Source organism: Anguilla rostrata, chromosome 12 (assembly GCF_018555375.3).
Source record: "Anguilla rostrata isolate EN2019 chromosome 12, ASM1855537v3, whole genome shotgun sequence".
Taxonomy (NCBI): Eukaryota; Metazoa; Chordata; class Actinopteri; order Anguilliformes; family Anguillidae; genus Anguilla; species Anguilla rostrata.
The window spans coordinates 31,828,793-31,852,612 of NC_057944.1; the positions used below are offsets into that span (position 1 = coordinate 31,828,793).

A 23,820-nucleotide genomic window follows, 5' to 3' on the forward strand; every position below is an offset into this window, starting at 1 on the left:
AGATGGCACATTTGTTCATTTGTACATGAAGCGTGTAGCCACTCAGGTTCTCATTTTGATACAGAAGGCAGCAGAGTTCTCCTTAATTGTGGATCTGAAATGTAAGGCCTTGAAGCATTTTACAAGCTACTAATTGCCTGCTATGAATAGGCAGGCATGAATAAGCCATGAAAAAAATGTATTTGCTGGATAATCACACTTAAGACATTCAGCAGAACAAGCCTTAAAATTATGGACCAAATTCGTCAATTTCACAAGATAGGATTAGATAATTTCGACAATATCAACTTGCTTTGTCGTCTTGCATAAAACCTGACAAACATTTATTCAGGATGCTATTTATTTTGCCATTTTTTGGACTGCTTTTTTATTGTGTAGAGAAATATTATCATCTGTTTCAATGTAGAAGAGATTACACTGATGGACCTTGGCATGGGGAAATTGTTGACTGATCTGTGCGTGCTGTTTAGAGTATCTTTATTGAACGTTTAACAGGAGGCGGAGACAATTTCTTGGAAGCAAATGAGCGAGAGCCAAAAGTTTTATAATCCTCCGTTTCGATCTTAATGATGTCACTGCAACCGAAGCACATTGACATTGCTGTTTATCAAGGTGCAAAAGCATAATCTCATGCGGGCTATGATGGGCATGTGTCTTAATTTACACAAAATGGCTACATTACATCTGCCACCTCAAGATTGGAACAGACATATCAGGGTGGGAAGAAAAAAAAAAAAAAAAAGAGCCTTGTGCCTAAATGAATCCTAGCATTGAAGCTGTGGCTCACAATCACGTCTCCAGGGAAGCCTCAGGAAAGCCCGGACCTCTGGATTCACATCTCGCATCACAAGCGACGATAAATATTTCACCAGAGAGTAAACACACAAATTTTTTTTTTTTTTAATCAGGCTGTCTAGAACCCAGATGAGGACGGAAGCTCAGACCATCTGTTACTTCAGCGAAGATAACTTACATTACTGAGTTCAAGCCAAAGCTGAGTCAGAGAAATGCACAGTCAGCCGAGCCCAGAGTTTATTTTTTAAATATTAATAAGGAAAACACATTAATGTATTCCAATGCTTTGGAGAATATAAAGGATTCATACTTAAATAGGAGGAAACTGGATCAGGAGATAAACAGTTAAAAGCGGGGTTGCGTGTGTGTGTTATACTGTAGTTAGATTGAATGCCCTTCAAGAATAACATACAACACAGCACCAAAATTTATTTATCCTAGTTTCAATCACAAGTGTACAAGATATTCGTTAGAACCACATAAAGGAACCAAATTATGTATAGATTAAACTACCTATTAAACTGAGGATATACTTTTAAGTTCAGGGTGTTTTTTTCTTCTTCTGAACAGTAAAATTAGGAATTTATGTGGCCCAGATGTGGTACTGCATGTAATATAACCAACTCCAGGATGTTATTTTATTATTGCCATTTTCATTCATATTTAGATTGACCATTTTAAACTGCTTGTTCATCCGGTAGACCTGAGAGTGGCCCAATCAGAAGTACAGGCATCACAGCACATTCCCTCAGTCACAATATCCCACAACCATAAAATAAGATCACAAGGTCATAAGAAAACATAACCACTCAGCTCCACTAGACTCACCATATACCAACATTCAAGCACAGTGGTTTTTTTGATCCAGCAACCCTCACCCAGGCTCAAAAGCATCCCCCAAAAAGGGTTACATTAAAAAAAAAATTTTAAATTTAAGTTTCATATTTTAAAATATTTTTCCTAATCTATACATAGTCACAGCATACAAGTCTGACCAGAGACCCCCTACAGCACCTTCAAGGACTTCCAGGGGCCCGTGGACTCCCTGTTGAAAACCAGCACCACATCAAGCCTGGACTTCCACGCCCTGTGGGCGTCTGCCTCCACTACCTGACCTGGCCAGCTGTTCCACACCACGACAGCCCTCTGGGTGAAGAAAAAGATCAGAATACTGAAGAGCAGAGAGTGAACGATGACCTTGCAAGTTAAAAATCGGTATCGAGAGACTCCGCACTTCACCCTCCTTGTGCTCGTTTCTGTTTGTGTGTGCAAGCACAGCATGTGCACGTGTTGTTTATAAACGGTGTTTACACTTTGCACTGAATGTTACTGAAGCATTTTTAAAGAACAGGCTACCAAGTGTGCACCCAATTATGTTAATTTTAAATGGAATGTTGTTACCTTCTTAAAAGCAAATAAATGTGCGGTTTTTGAGATAAGCAATCAAACTAAATTCACTGACTGCGGGAAATATACAAAAGGTATTTTTCCAATTCACGCCACACTTGATTGAATAGGAAGGTAATTTGAATTTTCCATGGTCATTAATTTCCTGTTCATAAGTAAGTGGAGGTTAACCAAGCACAGCACTGTACATAGTTATTACTCATGACATTTAAAACTTAAAAAAACCCAAATGACCACAGCTTGGTTTCTCAAATAGTTACATTAGGTCACCACTTTATGAACTTGGGAGCTTTTTTTTCCCCTGTTCTTTTCTTCTCCTTCCTGACAGGAACCATTTAGCAAATTTTCACTTGATAGGTTTCATGTAATTTCACTTTTTCTATTTTGTGAGTCACAAAAAAAGATTATGAAAATTCATGCCCAGGCTACCTGTGTGTGTGCGCATGTGCCCATGTGTGTTTGAATGTGTGTGTGTGTGTGCACACAAGCGCGTGTCTATACTATACTTTCATTCCCTTTCTTCTCGCGTTCCTGCTGAAATGCAGTTGTATTATATTAATTCCTTCCTGAAGGTTTACTATATCGGAATTGTACAGTACGTTTCATTGGATAAGACTGCCAGATAAGCAAACAAACACCTTTATCTCTCATAGTTAAGCACCACACAGGCCTGTTCCCCAGAGGGACTGCTTGCAGTCTTATGCAAGAGATTCATTATAGCATGAAAAGTGCTCATCCTAGCTGCCAATAAGAACCACCTGCTCACATGTGCATATTAACATTCATTGTCTCGCTGCAGCGTGACCGTTCAGTAAGATTGCATTAATCTGATCTGATGCCGCTTCCTTTGGGTAATTACACAAATTCCATGCATGCTAAAACATTAATACTGATTGACAGGCTGTGTAGAAGGAGCCTTCTGCAAATTAACCGACGCAAAACCCCCAGCTCTCAGCTCCCAGTTCCCAAACAGACCCCTGCTGTCATTTCAGGGTTTATTAGAGAAAGTTGTGACTTGACTAAAACCAACATTACAGCAAGTGACTGTAGCTTTATTTATTTTTTTAAAAACTTGATTGCAATTATAAACTAGGTGACAGAAGTTATTTTTGACTGAACGCCCTGCACTGGTAGACAGGAAGACTGATGGCCCACGTCCACAGGCGTACCATTTTTCCTGACATCATGGCATCACGCGACGTGCTGTGGTTCATTTGTCTACACGCGAGGACGTTCGTTCCCATCAGAAACATATTTTCCCACAACCTTAATGGACACGTGCAATTTCACCAGCCGCCCAAGTAATTTCGGTCATTTTCAGTCATTAAAAATCCCAGAACAATTTCGTACATTTCCATTTAAGGGTGTCAAGTAAAGAGGCTGGATTCCAGACCCCCCAATTTCTCGCCAATCCAGCTCTATAAATGCATTCAGTCTGAAATAAATGTGAATTCACCAGGTACCAAATGTCTTTCACAGGTTACTGAATGGAGGTTCTGAAAGGTATTCTGGTGTAATACTTTTACACCACTAGCCTGCCCACCATCTTATAGACCAGTTCCCCACAAGAGGATATTCTACCCCGGGAGTTTACAGCTGTAAGACTTCTCTCAATAGGCTTATAGAGATTGGCCAGCTTATGCTGGTCTGCTCCCCACCAATCAGACACTCTATCGACGCAGTCCGCTTCAATAGGTCCCGGGGTAGAACATTAGAGAGAGATCACGTTATAAGCAGGTCAAAAAATACATTCACTCTGGAAGGAAAGGGTGATAGTCCTGTAGGTATTTGCATTATGATACCGCATATAATATTGTAATATTTATGTGTATCCGTATTCTTTAAATATTAAATGTTTGCTTATACAACAGTTAGTTCCCCTTGAGTAATTAAATTGAACAAGAGGCATTCTATGAGTGCTGATATACCGTACAACAGAGCTGGAACTTTTTTCCGTAACATATCACTTTTTAATAGAATCCTAAAGTAGCTATATTGTTGACAGTGCAAAACAACAAATATAATCCGTAGTCTCAATCATTACTCGATAAATAGTTTAAAGGCTAGTAAAACTGTTGTATAAAATCGGTACACACACTCAAGGTTATAATGTATATCCGTACAGCTGTGATAACCTTCATCACTATTCATCTACCCACTCGTCTGTATTTGTAAAGTTCAATTTAATAGAATCTGCCCCAGGCAAAAAACAAAAAAAAAAAACAAAAAGAAAATTAAAAAATAAGACCTCAGCAAATTTGCTGTTGATTGGTTGTTACATTTAAATGAGATTCTACCCACTGACGACCAGGTCCTGTTTCTGTGCCCGTGTTGTTTTTGCATAAGCTCACAGTAACATTTAGACACCCACGAAAACTCCCAGTGAAATCAATTAATGAAGTCCCAAAGTCAGAGTTTTAAGAGCTGGGCATCACCTGACTGGAATGAAATGCAGGGCGAAGCAACTTCCAGCTGAACTTGTCCATTCTGCAGGCCGCTTTATTTGCATATATGAATTATTTTTGAAGGGAAAGGGTCGGCTCTCGCGTCCTTGGTGATCCCAAAATTTGAATGCAGGCCGAGTTGTCTGGGAAAGTCTTTGCCCGGACCAAGGACTCTTTCTTATTATGCGGCCATGAACCTGCCTCTATTGGTTAAGCTCACCAATTTGTCAACAGACTCATTCCTGATACACGATTTTCACCTTCTTTTTGACTTTGTGGGGAAAATGGAGGGCAGCAGCGCAGTATAATGGTTAGGGAACTGGGCAAGGTTGCGGGTCTGATTCCCATGTAGGACACTGATGTTGCACCCTTGAACAAGGCGCTTAACCTGAATGTAAAAAATAAAGATGTTTAAGTCACTCTGGACAAGGCAGTCTTCTAAATGCCTGTAATGTAATTACTCCTTAAGGTTATGGTCAAAGCTAATAATAAACATTGATGACCTCACATGCCAGTTCTATACTACAAATAATGTTGCAATTTTGGCAGCCCTCACAATAGCAATCTTCTAGTACCAGAAAGAAGTGGAGGGGTCAGAAATCTTACAACCTTTTGTTCAAAAAACAAGGCAACAAAAATGTCACAATTATGGGCTCGTAGTACAGGGCCTGTATTAACGATTTTAGCGGTTTACGGTGACTTTGTTCTCTCTCTCTCACTCGTTCCCCCTTTCACTCTTTCGCTCAGCGACATCTGCACTGCTGTTCCGAGCGCAAGCCCCAATGTATTAGTGTAAAATTTGAAACGCAAGAGTGGAGACTTAAGTGTATAGCGGTCCACTCTCGTCGTCAATTCTCTCTGGCTTGCATCAACACTCCAGAGAGAGGAAGGACTGCAGGACACCAGCAGGAGACCCTCCGTTCCAACTCCCGTTACGCTACGACTTTTCAACGGATGATGCAATGGACACCTCCACTTCTGGCAGGATGAAGAGTTTTCGGTTCTACCTCATTTATTGGTCTGTGCATACCCTCTGGGTGGCGATCAGGAGTTTTTGCCAACCCCATCACCAAAGAGATTTTTCTAACCCTTTAATGTGCAAAATCACAAATGTTATTAGAATGTTCTCAACTCAACATTCTATTGCTGATGTAACAATCATCACTGCTAACAGAAAGCAATGGGGTTTCTAAAACACCAGCTTAGAATTCTGGATAAGAACATTAAAAATGTTCTTATCCAGATAACATACCAGATAACATAAAAAAATAAGAACATTAAATGAGAACTGGATAAGAACATTAAAAAAAATAAAATAAAGCCTACTCTTCAAAGGGTTAAAAATATATTTCCTTCTTTCTACCAACTTATTTACCCCTCACCCACCCCTTCTCATGGGTCAGCCAACAACTGTCACTGCTCCCCTTGCTGGGGTCTGACTAGTGACCCAGACATCTCCAAAACACAAAAGCATGCTCAACTTCCGTTCCTTCTGCTCTGGGCGGTATTACCGTTTGTTTATCCTCAAAATCCATTTCATAAGTAAATGTCAATTGAATGCATTAATGCGGCTCCATGATTCCTGACAATCTGTGTTTATTAGCTTGAGCAACTGACAGATTTAATGCTGCAGACAGAGAGCTCATTGATTTCTTAATAATCCCCATTTAATATATGTAAATATATGAGAATGTTGATCAATTCTTTCTACATGACAAAGCCCCCTGAGTACTCCCTGGGAATAACTTAGACGAGCAACCAGAATCATTTTAACTAATCACGTATGAAAGGACATCTTTGTGTCACTCGCCATGTTAGGGTTCATCTTTGGCAAGGGCCAATGATGTCAGCATTTCTCCTTTTTCTAATCATCGTCTCCCAAGTTGCACCAGCTTCTTGTATATCGTTAATGTATTTACCATAGGATAGACCATATTTATGATAGGATGCACTTTCCTCTCCCTCAAACCAGCCTGCTAAAACTGCAATGTGTCCTGTCAACTGATAATTCATCGCTTATGGTTTTATTACTCACGCTACCAAAGACAAGTAAAATTTATGTCTGCGGTTCTATTTATTTATTTTTAAAATTGCTCTATTATCAAGTGTATATGATGTTTATACCCGGGTAAGGTCAGAGACTGACAGAGAACACAGCACTGAGCATCAGTTATAAGCTTTTTAAATGGTAAGCCAGTGCCACACCAAAAGGGATTTTACTTCATGAAATGTTGACTGCATTCCTACATAGTGTAGAAGCATAAACCACTCACTGTTAAAAATAATAATAATAATAATCACTAAAACAGTATTCAAAATCCAACCCTACTGGGTTTGTCATTCAGAACTACAGGCTTGACTACACAGACCACATGAACCAAGAAAAATACACAAGCTAAACAAGAGAATTATATCATTGGAAATACCCATGTACAATAACCATTTCCTGTTGCTCAAATTAATTTGCTTTCTTCTCTGCCTCAGTTAAGTTTGTTCCCATTATAAGAAGAGTAAATGTTAGTCGTAATTCGCCAGATTGATTTTCACCCGTTATTTACTTCTGAAATCACAGGGCGTTTAATTAACTGGTTCAAGGCAGGCTGTTTAGTAGTCATTTCGTTACAGCGTTTCCCTGTTTGCAGGGCGAGCCTTTCCTGTTAAAGAAAATCATTTTTAAAAAGGCGATGAAAGGTTAACACGTTCAGCTTTTCAGGTTTTTCGCGCGCCTCGGAACGGAGTCTGGCTCACCTTCTCACGTCTGCAGGAGTTTGAATTCTTTCATCTGTGCAGTGCAGTCACCTGAACCTGCCAGTATCACCCGCCGTCTTATCTGCAGACTGCTTCCTTACTCAAGCACCGCAGGTAAACATCGGTTCAGGAAAAACTGACAAGCACACATCATCCCGTTTCTGGTGCACAGTGCAAATAGGTTCAAAAAAAGAATCACTGTTTCTGCATGCATCCATGTGTATTGCACTGAAAAACATTTTTAATTGTGTCAGCAACCATTAATTAATGTTTGCATAAAGTGTGCTAATAAAAGTGAACAGTACATTTATATTGCCGATACCTCTAAATGTTAAATAAACTTCTGTGGAGAAATTACAGTATATTTTATAGATGTTCTTCCAGCCAGCAAACCTTTTGTATGAATTAAATGTTTAAATACAGGGGGCATGCATGAATACATTGTCATGGCCAGCAGAAGCACATTAGAACTAATTACTAGCAGTCAACTGCTCGGTTACTGTGACCAGTGGTGCAGAGTGTCAGAATTCAAGGAGAAAGGACCACAATCAACAGAACACAAAGGGACAAGGAGAAGCCATACCTGCCAAAGAATCGTTTTTTAGAAACATAATAATTATTTGCAGCATTGTTTGCTAAATGGAGCACTTTGCCACTGCATTTCCATTTCAATAGCAGAGAGAGAATTTATTCAGTGCTTCACCTTCAGGCATTCCACATGCAGATATTATCAACGTGTTATCAGGAGCTTGGATTCAGAGCAGGCTCTTGTTGCAGATACACTTAGCTTACACTCAAAGCCCTCGGTCACGAGTTCATTTGCAACAGCAATTATGACCAGAAAGCGCTACAGCTTTTGTTGAGGAACCATGGACCACAATAGCCAAAGGAAGGGCTGTAGGGCTGTAGCCAAAGAAAAATGGGTACCAAGGTCCCTGTAGATTACGTTAAGACATCTTCAAGCGGTTACCACGACAACCATCAGATGCATCCTATCACATGGGGGGGGGGGTTATAGGCACACAAACGCTGTGTACATCCATCTTAAGAACTGGAACACTAGATAAAAAGTGCCTGTATTCAAATTCCTCGTATGTGTAAACGTACTTGGCAATAAAATACGATTCTGATTCTGATTCTGATGAGCAAAACATAGAATCCCCAGTACCAGTCCAGGCATAGCAGTTTGTTCTGGCCTACTTCAAGAACGGATAAGAACAAAATTTGATGAGATATTGTTAAACTAATTAAGGTGATCATGTTATTGTGACACACCATAAAAGGATGACCTTAAGCATATGGTCACTTGCCTTCGTTTATATTTGCAAAACAAATATACACAGACCAACTTCCTGCACAAAATCCATCCGTTATCTATACCCTATTATCCTGGTCAGGGTTGTAGCCCCCCATTGTTGTAGCCCCCTACAACCCTGACCAGGATAATCGGGTATAGATAATGAATGGATTTTGTGCAGGAAGTTGGTCCATGTAAATGCTATCCAAGCATGCATCAAGCTAGAGGCCAGAAGACACCCTGGAAAGGTTGCCCAATCTATTGCAGGGCATCCTGCATGAAAATAGTTACCAAAATGCATGCTTTATAAAAAAAGAAATGAAAAACTGGGCCATCTCTCAGGTCATTTAAGCAAACATTCTCACCCTTGAACCACAGTGGGACCATTTTCTAATTCACCCTGGTGCATCTGCTGGAGTCCTGCCCAGTCCCTTATGGGGACTCAGATCAGCAAGGATTTTGTGGGATTCAGTATAGAGTTCTCCACTTGGCTGCATCTCCAATGCTCAGCTTGGTATTCTGCCAAAACCTAATAGTATAGACCACGTTCATTTCAACCACTGGAGGAGAGGAAGGGTGGGGGTGGAGGGACATTGTGATGTCGCCAGTCGGTCAATTAATCCCCCTGAAAAAGCACCCAGAACCATTCCATCATTCGATCAATTACGCCATAAGCCAGTCAAATTAGCACAATCAAAACAAAATTCTATTGCTCGTCACCTTCTGCTCGCTACAGCCGGCCAAAAGCAAGGTCGTGAAAACAGCTTCTAAAAACCATGTTCCAGGGCTCTCCATAAGCCATGGCACAGGCTTATCTCTCTTAGTGCAGGAGTTATTACCGTTGAAAGGGCAGACCTTCAAAGCACATCACAAGCCCACATCTAGAGAAGAGAACAAGTGAACATTTGGCGAATGAGCAGGAATCGCCAAAAAAAGCCTCATATGAATAGTAATACTTTTACTTAGTAATCTTACTTTTCTGTCCATAAATAATTGCAGGAACGAATATGAATAATTCTACCCAATGAAAGGAATATATGCTGGTAATTAGTGGAACTTGAAACTTTGCATACATTTCCATCAGACTGTCCTTCTTTCCCCAAAAAAAGTCCAGAAAGTATAAAAATACCAGGTTTCCAAGCTTCCTTTGAAAGATCTCCACTATTCACTGAAACTCAAGTACTTAAATTACACACTACACACCACGGACCGTTTTTCCTTTTCAAAACTTTGCATGAAAGTATGCTGCTCTCTCCCTGCTAAATTGCTGGAGATTCGCTAGACTTGAAGATGACAGCGAAGTTAAAATTACAACAGGCTATACTTCACACAAAGACCATGTAGTCCTGAAGCCTTTGAGGAGAATGAGGCCTGTCTCTGTAACTGCCATTTTCATGTCAATGCACTGGGACACTGGGTTGTGAGGACGTGATAATGGGCATGGCGTCTCAACTATCTTTTCCACTTTCTGTCACATAGATGGTCTTTCACTATCACAGGCTGGTGTATGAGGTCTATAGTGGTGAGAGACCTGGCTACAGTAAAATCTGTTGCAAGTATTTTGAGTACGGAGAACACAGTAGACATTGTTCATTTGTGATAAAATCGGCCAGTGGAGGACAAAGCAAAAGCATTACACCCTCATTAACACGGGGATACAAATTCAAATGATTCAAAGGCAAGCGCTTTATTAAGAACACAAAACGAGCAATGTCAAATACTATTCGCCAATGCGACACAACAAATGATTATATATCACACCTGACTTAAGGGGTCAACCCGCCATCCAAACTGCTCGCACACATGCTAATGAAGGCTCCACAAGGCCGGTACATTATGATAATGAAGCCGACAGGGGTGAGCAACAAATGTGCGATTACTGAGGGGGCATGACTTCTACCGCTGCTGAGGTTTAACAACATGTACACTGACAAAACTCACACCCAGTGCTCATTTCTTTGTACTGTGCTATTTATTTATATTTACTCTTTTCTTCCCTAAAATATGAACGCACGCGCACACACACACAAAACCTTCCCATTTTTTCCCCACTTCCCATTTTGTTTTAATGGTATTGATCAAAACATCAAAAGCTTAAAGTACAGTTTCACACATAATGAGCCTCATTACATCCAAGCCCAAGCTCAGTTCCCTGTACTGTCAAACTGACCACCTTACATCCACATACACACCCACACAGACAGCATACAGACACACACACCCACATGCACACAGGCAGCGTTCAGACACACACACTCACATGCACACAGGCAGCGTTCAGACACACACACTCACATGCACACAGGCAGCGTTCAGACACACACACTCACATGCACACAGGCAGCGTTCAGACACACACACACCCAAAGCACACGTATACATACATACCCCTCACACACGAAAACGCACCCAAAGCACATGCATGCATGCATACATACACACACATGCACCCAAAGCACATGCACACACGTACCTGTACACACCCTGCACACTTGCATTCAGGGAAAAAACTGGACATAACCCACACCAAAAACAAAATCAAACTAAACTTAAACTACACTAATCAATATGAAAACTGGTGTTCTTTTTTATGGTTATGAAAGTAGTTCAAGCTCAAAAACAATTCTAATGAAACGTAGCTTTATAAGCGCCCAATGTATTACTTCATACATCATTTGGAAGACGATGCCAGTATGCGAGGAAGAATCCAACCAGCGAGGGGAAAAAGAAATTGGGCCTCTTCAAAAAAGTGACTGCTTTCAGAAAACCAGCTGGTCCATATTTGTCTTTCCATGGTCAATGAACTTCTATTCGCCACACAGCTGTTCCTCTCGGTCCTATTAATTAAGCGCACCTGTCAAAGAGTAGCTGGCCGGCTGGCGCCTCGAGCACAACTTTGGGGAGGAGGCCAGGTAAAAGTTTGCTACTGCTCCCTACTCCTCCATTTTGTCCACTCTTCCACCCAAAAAAAAAAAAAAAAAAAACCAGAACATGTACTGTGGATAACAAAAAATAACAAGGCACTTTTCAGTAAAAGTATTAAAAATTCCAAAGAGGAAATCATTTTAAAAGCATGTTGTACCTACGCGTTTCGGCTTACTAGCCTTCGTCAAGCTAGTAAACCAGGCCTAGCCCAAGCCTACGCCATGCTTTTAAAATTTACTTTGTGGACATGCCATGACAATTAAGGCGTTTTCAATATTTATACTAATGCATCAAATGACAGTACAGTTTAATGAACTCAATCACCTTCTTTACCGAATCCTTATATTTTAGCATCCTGACACAGTTCCTTCTTTCCTCTTCGAACAAATCGTGTCCTGACAAATCAACCACATTCACAGGTTCTCTTAGGAAGAAGGATCCCATTTTGTTCGCAAGCAACTATTTGTCACGAGGGGCAGTGCTGGTATCCAGTCTTTCGATTTTCTCCTTGACAATGATGAATGCCACGCATTTTCTTTTGTCCAGAAAAAGTGACTTTGGTTGCAAATGTATATACTATCATGCTCCCTCTGTATCACTATTTATTTATTTATTTTGGGGGGGGGGGGGGTTAAAATAAAATTTAAATGATTTGACTTAAATGATTCCCCAACGCAGTTTTATTACAGTCCCATCAGTATATCATATCCTGAGTAAATGTGTGGCAACACCAGGAGCCGAGCCGCTCTGCTCCACTGCGTTTGTTTAGATACAGAAAGGTGATAAACCTCACAACGAATAAACACAAACACGGTCAGGTGCTTCTGTTCCGCTCCTGGTGTTGGTTCATGTTTGCTTATATTTGGACAAGATTTTGGGATAAAAACAAAAAAAAACTGCAGTGAAAAGGGAATGAACAAGAGCAAGAGCAGAGCATTTATATTCATTACATAATAAAATGTGTTAGGAGCAGTTTGGCTGTAGAAATGCAGTAATTAACTCAGATTTAATGCGATACATGCAGGCACTTGGAAAGACACCTCTGAAATTGAAATGCTAATGATGGAGTCATTTGCATATATTTGTCGATCTTACCAAAAGGAACGTTAAAAAAAAGACAGGCACCTTGTTTCACTACCGAGCTGTACCAGTGTTGCTGCTTATCCCATCTCTATAATGGCGCAGAAAGAATGGCCGTCTGCACATCTATTCTGCTCTATTTCAGGAAAAAAAAAAAAATATATATCTGAAATAGAGCAGAATAGAGGTGCAGACTTTCTAGGAAACTGTTTGGGTTACTGCTGCACGTTGCCTTCGGCCTCTGTGGAATGACGCAAGGAACAGATTTAGAAATCCTGTGAGAAGGAAGGACGTTTCCTCCCCACGAGTATACTGCCAAATCCTTCTAAAGAAAGTAGCCTTAGTTAAATTATCTGATCAGGAATCTAGCACAAGCACACAAAAAAAAGGCGTATGTGAGAACATGACGGACAACCACGTAATGTAAAAATCACAATTTTGGTTCCCAAACAGAAGAGTAGAAATTCAAGAGGCAGGTTATGAGCCCATTTGCAGAACCAAGCATTACAAAGAATTCCATCAATAACAACTGAACTGAAGGCAAGAAACGGTTCAGTGGCTTTAGAATTCTTTCACAGAGCACCACTTGGGGGTCCACTTAAAAGTGGAACACTGAACAGGTAAGAGGTGCTCAGGTATCCCACTGAGAAATAAACCTCTTATCTTTCTTCATTTTGCCTTCCTTCAGTCTGATAAATGCAAGTTTTTAGGGTCAATCAAAAACATAACTCTAATGATCTCAAAAAAGAAAAAAAAAAACACTTTACTTTTCTGCTGTGTGTGGTGTGGTGTGGAGCCAGTAGGGGGCAGTAACCCCTCTTGGGCCAATGTCGCAGTGCAGATGTAACTTTTTTTTTTTTGGACGAGACGAGTTGTTAAATCAAGGTCCTGATTCGCTGTGCGAAGAACCTGTGACACTTATCAAAAGAACATGGGTGTTAACCCCAGCATCCTGGCCAAATATCCAATCTGGAAGCTTCCATCTGGCCTGCTAATCCCATCCCCCTACATCTGCTGCTAACTGACTCAGTAAACCCTCATGCTCCCTCCCAAAAGGAGCTGCCGCATCTGAAGGCACCCTGGAGAGCAAGAGAGAGCATCCCAGAGCCCAGTCAAACTGCTGTGCAGAACTAACCAATGTGTAGTAGTAGTAGCAGCAGAATTAGTAGTAGCAGCAGTACAGGTCGTAGTAGTATCCACTGAGGCATGATTCTTCCATCAAAAACTATTACTATGTACTGTATCAATCAAGGTAGATCACTGCCTCTGAATTTGTAAACATATTACTTGTAAATATAAGAAAAACAGCACATAGTTATGTATTCATCCAGTCTTCAGTGCCACTTTCTCAAAGCGGCATGCTTTACCATTTCACTCGTACGGTTAATTTCACAAAGCCAACACCTAGGGACACGCTGCATTTGATATTCATGATGAGAAACCCTCCATTCAGGTCAGGGAAATCCAGGGCGCTTTACAACAGGAGCTCACTGCAAATGCTGCCCACCCCCCAGCACCCCCCCCCCAACCCCTTTGCCATCCCCGTGCCAAAAGCAGTGTTCATTTCAATTTCCTAATTTATTTCCATCTTTCAATTTCTCTTTCAGTACCCCAGGGAAGGCAGCTAATATACGCCCGTGCTGTCTAATCTAATTATTTGAAAAGCAATTCATCTGAATATCACACCATCACTTTCCACCTCCGTGTCTCACCTCAGAAGATTTAATCTTACCCTAATGCTATTGCTCGCTAATGAAAAAGAAACACTAATTGTAAAGTTCAGATGAAGGGAGATTGTACAGCTTTACATGACCCCTGAAATTACAGAGTTTTACGACATTAGCCCATCCGCCACAGCTCCCCTTCTGGCGGTGAAGTGTATTGCCTCATATGCAGAGTTCTAAAACTTTTTTTTTTTTTTCTTTTTTTTGTTGGGGGTGGGGGGGGGATAGAGCGACAATTTGGAACCAGACAATAAATACATAAATAAAATCCATCTCTGCTGCTGCTGAAGATGAACATTTTATGCTTCGGTCCCTTTTATGTGTACCAGTAAAAAATATCGCACCAGTTTCAGGTCACTTCAGGTAAAGTGAAGGAGCAGATGTGAACACAATAACAAGATTGATAGCTGGGGGCCACAGAATCTCTGCCACCAGCCATAACCCTCAGCATGCATCTGCAAAAGGCCATGAAGGATAATGCTGCTCACAGAGCCATAAAACCAGAGCCCACAAACATATTAAATGTTCAGCATATTCAAAGATCATCATATTGTTTAATGAGTGTTTATACACGCAAACAAACGTGCACACAACAGAGCACATACCCATGGACATGCACGCCCACAGTCATTTTTGTTATGGCTTTTTTTTTTTTATCTTTCAACTAACTCAATCTACAATCCATAGCCGCGTTTCCACCGAAATTACCCGGAACTTTCAGTCCCAGGAACTACTTTACCAGGAACTAAAAGGTTCCTTCAGCCAATGGTTGTCTGCGTTTCCACCGGGGTCTAAAGTACCGCGAAGATTAGGCAAATTAGCCCACTGACGTTGTCGTCGGTCCATCTGTCATATGATTTCTTCTGTAACCCCATACTACCACCGAAGTAGCCTACGTTATTTTCTAATAACCGGGACAGCCCGGAGGGGTTTATTCCACTTATATACAACGGGTTACCAACAATGACTATATATGGTTACTTTTGTATTTATTGATTTTCATATATCCTCTCAAACACATTCATTAACAGCAGAAAACATGCACACGTTGTAAACAATTAGCTGTTTTATTACTTTCTCGTCGTCAATTCCATATAGGCTAATCGCAAAATGACAAGAATAGAACGAAAACTCGGACTTGCGTGAAAATGTAAATTAGTAGTGGTACAGCCACCGTTTGCTTTCCTTCGAAGTTACTGCTAGCCGAGCAGCGAAGTGTGCCCTCCAGATGCGAACCATGCACCATAAATGAGTCCATAGTCTTCCTGGTCTTTTCGTGGAATTGAAAAATGGCAGTAAAATTGAGTAAAATTACGGCAGTCTGAAAAAGCTGAAGGGAAGATTACTAGAATTAACCTGTTATTTTACCCGGATAAAAAGTGCGGAAGGTGATTTCCAGTTTGCTTGTACTGTATCACCAATGTTAATTATGCAGAACTACCGCATACCTCACATAACTGTATCAAACGTTTTGAGTCAATTACAACGGGCTAACAAAGAAAATCCGGAAGAAAATATTCAGCAACCGAATTAATCCGTTTGAATGTTTTGGTAGCCTACGTAATATGCTGTCCCAGCACGAATGCTTAGCATTTTATAAAACGAATACTAAAGCAAGAAAAGAACAGAAGAGCACACGTTATAATTCCAAGACGTTGATAGGCTATAACCAAAAGTAGGCTACTGCGCCGCATAACATACAAGTTTGATTTGAAGTTATGAAAATAAATTGGTTTGCCGCTGCATATTTTCAAACATGGCGGGTAATGGCGGAAAATAAATACAACACAAACGCTACGAGTACTCGACCAATCAGAAATGTTCAGCGCTGCAAGCTCCACCCAAAAGGTTCCTGTACTTTCGGAAAGTACTACCCCCCGAGCAGGAACGTTTTGGGGGGTAAAACAAAGCCCCCAGAACTAAATTTAGACCCTAGTTCCTGCGGTGGAAACGCACTGAGTTCCTCAAAAGGTTCCTAGTTCCGGGGTATAGTTCCTGCGGTGGAAACGCGGCTCATATTGTACATAGTTGTATTATGTAACCTCTGCTTTGGCAACACAAGTGCCTATATTTGCAATGCCAATAAAGCGTTTTGAATTTAAAAAATTATTTAATTACTGTATACTGGTTGGTTCTTATACCTTTGTTGTTAGGAGACACATGGGCTCCTAAAATGGACAAGTGCAAAGCATCTGTATTTCAGCTAATTGTACACCTGTCCCATTTCCAGAACTTGCATAGTTAGCTTATTTCAGTCCAATTCATTCCCTGTTTTGTCTATAGCAGAACTGCCAACCCCGTCCCTGGAGCTCTACCATACTGTAGGTTTTCATTTCAACCTTAATTTGGCACACCTGAGTCTACTATTTAGCAGCTCAATGAGGCCTCTAGCTGTTGAATGATGCGGGCTTGGTCAGGGCTGGAGCAAAAACCTACAGGTCAGTAGATCTCCAGGAACAGGGTTGGGCAGCCTGGCTACTTTGGATGTATTCTGTTGGCCTGACAGAAACCTTCAGCAGCATACCCTTACATAAGCATTTCTGTCAATTTTATGGATATAAACTGTCTGGTGTTCCATTTCCCCCTAAACAGATATAACAGTGAACTAAAAATGTGCCCATCAAATGTGACTGATGAATAAAGCTTTTTTTAATTGCATTCAACAGGGAAAGCTTTGCCCTGGGGTTACCAGCATTGCAATGCAAGCATTGTTTTCACACTTTCACTGTCTCAGTCACTCTCTCTCCCCCTTTCCTTCTCTCCCTGCAGGATATGCTTCTTAAACAGTGCTTCGCTCACCATTATTCTACCTATTTCCAGTTTGTGTTATTTCTCTCCTCATTCCCCCCTTCCCCATGTCTACCCGAGGTGACTAATCAGTGGCGCATGCATTTTGCAGCGGCGTACCTGAAGCCCTGAGGGACCTTCATGCATTTTGTGTATAAAGTTGTTATTTCATTAGAGAAGTGAGGTTAGGGTGGGATAATGACTGGAGATCACACAAATCACAATCTCAGCCTTAGAAGGATTACCTTGAGCATGCTGGCTGGCAGCCAGACATTGTGCCCAGGGAAATTAATCTATTCCAGCAGAAAGAAGAAAGGCAACACCAGCTTCCAGAGTCATAAAAAAAGGAGAAAAGGGAAATGTGAAGGCACAGTAATCCACCCAGCAGCAGACATCCAGTAAGCTCTGTTCCTCAGGAATGATTAACAGTTTTGTTTAGTAGACAAAAAGAACACATTTCATTCTTTTCAAACCCAGAAAAAAATATTTTTAAAGTATATCCAGGGGCCAACCCTATAGAATGAGGCAGCAATTTTTTTTCTTTTTTTTTTTGTCTTTGTCTCTGGCTGAATGTCATGCGTGTGAACATTGTGGGCACTGAAATATGCTCTGACCTTTCTCAAGAGATAAAACTGAAATGCAGAATGTATTTGTCTGAAGACAACTCCTTCAGATCTCAGACATTGTGTACAGACCATCAACATTATTGACCAACCATTTTTATTGCTGCGGTCAAACAGACCTCCATTCGACAAGTACGTCAACCCTCCAGTTACTAAGCAGTGTGCAGAGAGGTCATTGGTTACAGAAGAATCTCTCCTCCAATAGGCAGGATCTATCTTGTAGTGTGCCGGTGAGGGTAGGAACAGTACGCGCTGACCAAACCAATCTTTGCGTTCATGGTTCTTTTTTAGGATCGGCGTAAATCTTTTTTTTTTTTTCGTCATTTGAGCTCCTGGAACACGGGATGACCCGTTTGCCTTCGGAAGTCGCGCGGCTCTTCCCCAGGAATCGCTGTCCACGCCCACTCTGGCCGCGTGGCTCTAACGCACGGACCCGAGGTCTGAAAACAGCAGCACTCGTGGGCGGCTTCACTGACACAGCGCGCGCACACACACACACGCGCACACACGCACACACACACACACACACACACACACACACACACACACGCGCACACACACACCAGCGGCAGCAGCGACTGCGTGGGTGTGGGTGGCACAGCTTTAATGTGAGGTCACAGAGTCATATTACTACCGGCCTTACAAGAACTAGTATGCAAGAATCGGGGGGAGGGCTGTCCCAAAATATGTTTTTAAGCCATCATTTACCTTCTTGCATCATGATGGCCAGTCCCACATGATTGAGAAATTCTTCATTGGGCTGAAGGGCTGAAGTACCTGTTAGGATGCGTCTACATCTCATGTTGCTAGTGTGGACAAAAACAAAAAGATCGCTCTTTAAAGACAAGGCAAAATATGAATGTGGTGTCTGGTCCTTCAAGAAAGGCTCTCAGAGACTCCAAATACACCCAAAAAAAATTTAATTAACATGTCCTTCTGCATTAATTGGCAGAAAAATCCCTCATACATTATGTTCACCATAAAAACATAAGTAACAAAAACTGCTGTTCCACTACAGAACTATGTATTCAAATTAATTATGCGCTGAATGATCGACACTTAAATTTCCCCAAGCAGGCAACAGCTGTGCCAGCTCTCCAGAGAAACTGTGCACAGATGTCATGGTAACAAAAGACTTTATAGACTAAAAGTACCACCACAGTAAAAAATTTTGAAAAATACAATATTGTGGCTTGATAAAATGAAACTAAAATTACCAATGTGCATGCAGCTATGGACAGTAGTGCATACTACAGTGCATATGAATAGACTGTAACAAGGCTATTCAACTATTCAGATTCACTTGGTCAGCTTTTGTCAGTGTTTTTGTGTCTCTAGGCTAGCACTTATAATGCAAAGCCATAATTCAAGAGGAAATTTTTATCAGAGGATTTCTTATTACATGATGCATAGGTAGTGGAGCCAAGCTATGATTTTATTTTTTTCTCCATGGCAATGTGCAGATCATTGAAACTGGTGATTTGGACAGGTTATGCGTTAACGGTTTACATTGTTTTATTACGGCATGACTGCAGTATGCGGCAAAGGATTGTGGGATATGTTTTTCCCTCCTCCAAGGCCAACTTTTCATTGTATCCTGATTAATTCGCTCCTTCAGATGACTGAACAGTGCAAACTACTCCAGGTATAATGGGAGGGAAGATCAGGAGGGATCAGTCAGATTAAAACTGACAGCGGAGTCTCACTTGGACCACTGCTGCTCACTTGTTTGGGAGTGCAATGAAAGTACAGTTATTTTCTGTATTCCCCCATATACAGAGAAAATATAACAGAGTGCATTACAAAGGTAAGGATGCATTGTAAGGTAAACTGCCTTTCTGGGCATGCCATCATCAAATTGAGCATAAATAAGCACAGAACTGAAAGCTGATTTTACTTACATTGATTTTAGCAGTTAATGTTTTCAATTGTTTATGAATCTTTATAACTTCTGCAGTTACAATTTTTTTGGGAACAGACTTTGAATAATCCTTCGCATACAGAAGCTTAACAAAACAAATGAAAATAACTATTTGTCTAGACCACTGGCAATATTGATTCCCGCAGCGCAATAAAATAGCCTAATATTCGGTGCAATAGCGCTTTGCATTTTGCAGGAGCCAACCTGCAGGTTGGAGCCTGCAGTGCTTGTGGAAACTGGAGTCTGACATGGGCTAACAAATCCCTCATCTATGAAGGAAATGGATTTTATAAAAAAAAGATTTGGAAATATGATTTGCATGAAAATATTGCACAAGTCAATCTTGGGAGGCGTCTGCTGTCGTCAGAATTCAAAGCAAAAGGAACTGAAACGGTCATCATTGGTGTGCTGCACAGCTGGTGTTGCCGCGCACGCGCACGCGCACACGCACACGCACACGCACACGCACAAAGTAGACTTTATTTAACACTAGTGAGAAATGAAAATGAAACAACATCTAAATATTAGCAAGACTGCTGGAGCTTTGCAAGGCCAAATAAATATCATAACAGTCCTTCACCTTTGGATATTTCACAATGTGAGTTCAGCTGCTGAAATGCTATATTCATTTATTCAATTTGCAGCAAATACGAGAGTTCCTGGAGCAGTTCATAGTAAAGGAACTGGGAGTCTTCTCTGCACGTTCAAGTGGGCTGGGTATTGATGTATTGGGCTTTTGAAAGCACAGGGAAGTGTAAATGTCACATTGTGGAACACTGAAAAAGCCTTAATGGTGTGGGAGGGCCCCAAAGGACATTTGAGGGGTGAAAGATCAGAGATTTTTAATGTTCTGCTCGATCCTTAGCAACAACATTTGCGTGGATGTCACTGAACGAGTGAACATCGACTCAAAAGGAATGCGTGATGCTCAAGTCTCTTGATTCACTAGATTGCAGAGTTTCATAAAAACACAACAGCATTCCACCAATCCATCCCCCATACGTTCACCGCCCTCGTAAATTTCCATTTGAATGGAGCAGGGATTTTCCCAAGAGACAACTTAGCGGATGTTCAATTAATGCCCCTCCAGTTCATTCCTCTGCGCAAATTATGTGCAAATGTCATATTGAAAAGGAAAGAAAGGGTAATTCCGCATTGTATGGTGGTATGCAAGTGGACGTGTGGGGGACTGCAAAACAAACCACCGCACAACAAAATATCAATATTTATGACTGCGCTCGGGCCGAAAGGCCTGTGTGGATACCAATCGTGTGCATGTGCCCATGCAAGCCAGCAGGCTGAAAAGAATCTTGATTGGACAAGTGCCAAATGAGAAAATAAAATTATGGCCAACACTGCATATGCTTATACATATACACAGAACTGAAAACATGGAGAAATAAAGGTTCATAATATTAGCAAGCTACAGCAAGATGTTTTTCCACTGGTCTGAGAAGCCCACAAGAGACACTGACAAATGCTACAAAAAAAAAGACTTTCCCCGCATCATACCATACCATACATCACCAACAAGAACAAAACAGGTGACTCTTTCAAAATGTCTGAAAACAGCGGCACTCGTGGGTGGCTTCACTGACACAGCGCGCGCACACACGGCAGCATCGACTGCGTGGGTGTGGGTGGCACAGCTTTAATGTGAGGTCACAGAGTCATAGTACTACCGGCATTACAAGAACTAGTATGCAAGAATTGGGGGGGGGGGGGGCGTCCCAAAATATTTTTTTAAGCCATCATTTACCTTCTTGCATCATGATGGCCAGTCCCACATGAGCAAATCTAGTGCACACAAGATTGAGAAATTCTTCATTGGGCTGAAGTGCCTGTTAGGATGTGTCTACATCTCCTGTTGCTAGTGTGGACAAAAACAAAAAGATCGCTCTTTAAAGACAAGGCAAAATATGAATGTGGTGTCTGGTCCTTCAAGAAAGGCTCTCAGACTCCAAATACACCCAAAAAAAATGTAATTAACATGTCCTTCTGCATTAATTGGCAGAAAAATCCCTCATACATTATGTTCACCATAAAAACATAAGTAACATCACCAGCAAGAACAAAACAGGTGACTCTTTCAAAATGGCCTCCAGAGGCACCAACGTCTTATTTGATTTCCACATAAATCAGTTATGCTCAAGCCAAGCCAGTAAAAAGGGAGAAAGCCATGAAGGAGCCTCTGTTCAGCAAGGTTTATATGGTTATGCATTGCCACCTTTCCTCCATTACAGGGAGGAAATGTCAATTATTTGTTTCAAAGCGCACAGTTTTAAGCGGGAAAATGCAACAACTGTGCAACACTTTTTGTACGCATAGCCAAATCCATCATTCCCATTTCATCTCGCCCATGAGCCAAACGCTGGGGGAAATTAGAGACGTCTCATTGCAGAGAAAACCGATTCAACAATACGCAGCGAGCTCTCGCACACAGCAATCATCATTATCGTCGTCATCGCTGCAAATGAACGAATGTTATCTTCAGCGTTACAGGATTTTCCCATTTCTGCGTCGATCAGACCGCTTTAATAAGCACGAAAGCCCATCTCTCCGCGTGACTCATTACGGCCGTGGACCTCAAAGGATGCGTTCCCCGTGTCCGATAAGCTCGGAGCCGGATACAGGGCACTGCACGCATTCCGACTCCCACCCTGTAATCGCACAACTAACGTGCAATTCAAAATCGACAGTGAAGTCATAAACATGGCTTATCTGTGAATACATGTGCTGTGTAGTTTAAAAAAAATGTATTTCAACAGCATTGGTCTTATTTTGATGGATTTTTTTTTTGCCATTTTCCAGTAGATGTTTTTTTTTCTTTCTAAAACAAAGTGCAGCAACTTACACAGCAACACTACCATCTAGTGGAAACCAAAACCTAAAAATAAAAATTTGTCACTGATTGCTTTGGTCTTCTAATATTTTATATTTTGATGTCTTTCAATGGAGAATAGATTTGATTCTATCAACATCTGCTCAAGTTTTAGGAGGCATCAATTAAGTAAATTACCTGAGAACAATGACACAATGAATGAAGATAATGAATAGTTTGTGTGTGTGTGTGGGGGGGGGGGGGGGGGTAGCAAGCTCCAATGTAATCCAGTTTTAGTGCACCAGAGGGCGCAATTCCAACCTAAACTGAGTAAACTATTCCAACTGTTGTAGCTCAAGTTTATTTAACATTATTCAAGATATTCAAAGTCCTCACAATGTGAAAAATATACTAAAAACTTTAGGCACCACACCATTGACAAAATTCTTCCATTTGGGATACTGCTGTGCACAAACCTTCCTTAACCTCATACAATAAAAATACCATATCCTGGTTCTACATATGGTAAATGGTAAATGGACTGCATTTATATAGCGCTTTTATCCAAAGCGCTTTACAATTGATGCCTCTCATTCACCAGAGCAGTTAGGGGTTAGGTGTCTTGCTCAAGGACACTTCGACATGCCCAGGGTGGGGTTTGAACCGGCAACCCTCCGACTGCCAAACAATCAGTCTTACCTCCTGAGCTATGAGTAGTGATTCAAAATACTTTTATTACATATAAATATATTCTCCAATACATTATGCCGGTTATATTCTAATATATCCCACTGAGACCAAATAGGAAAAAACAATTCATATTTATATATAATTAAAATGTTTATATACAAATGACAATACAAGGTGCATTTCCAGAGTTTCATATTTCTCAAATAAGCCATGGCATCATATCATCCAGCTTCTCCCCCTGACAAAACGTCAAGAATGCCAATATATTGTATCTATGGAAGGAGCCATGAACCAAACCCCCATTGAGCGCTTCCTATTCCCAATGACTGAGATAGACCATGGTGAGTTAATCTAGTGATTTTGATACGGTCAGATCCTCTGAATCTTGATGTCGGCGTGTTATTAAAACCCAGCCATTAAGATTTATGGCCGGCATCTCCTTCAGCACCTCCGGAGAAAAAGCACTTTGTCCCAGATCTGATAGACACCCCTAGACCCCCCATTCCTCCTGCACTTTCTGCTTCCGCCACTAATCAGAGTCCAGCCCTATCTCGCGCC

General features: G+C 41.1%; 1 long non-coding RNA gene across 3 annotated transcripts in view; it reads right to left on the reverse strand.

Annotated features, from left to right (window-relative positions):
* Positions 1–23,820, reverse strand: part of LOC135235789 (uncharacterized) — a 188,671-nt gene that overhangs the window by 163,504 nt on the left and 1,347 nt on the right. The gene's annotated exons all lie outside the window — the stretch shown is intronic.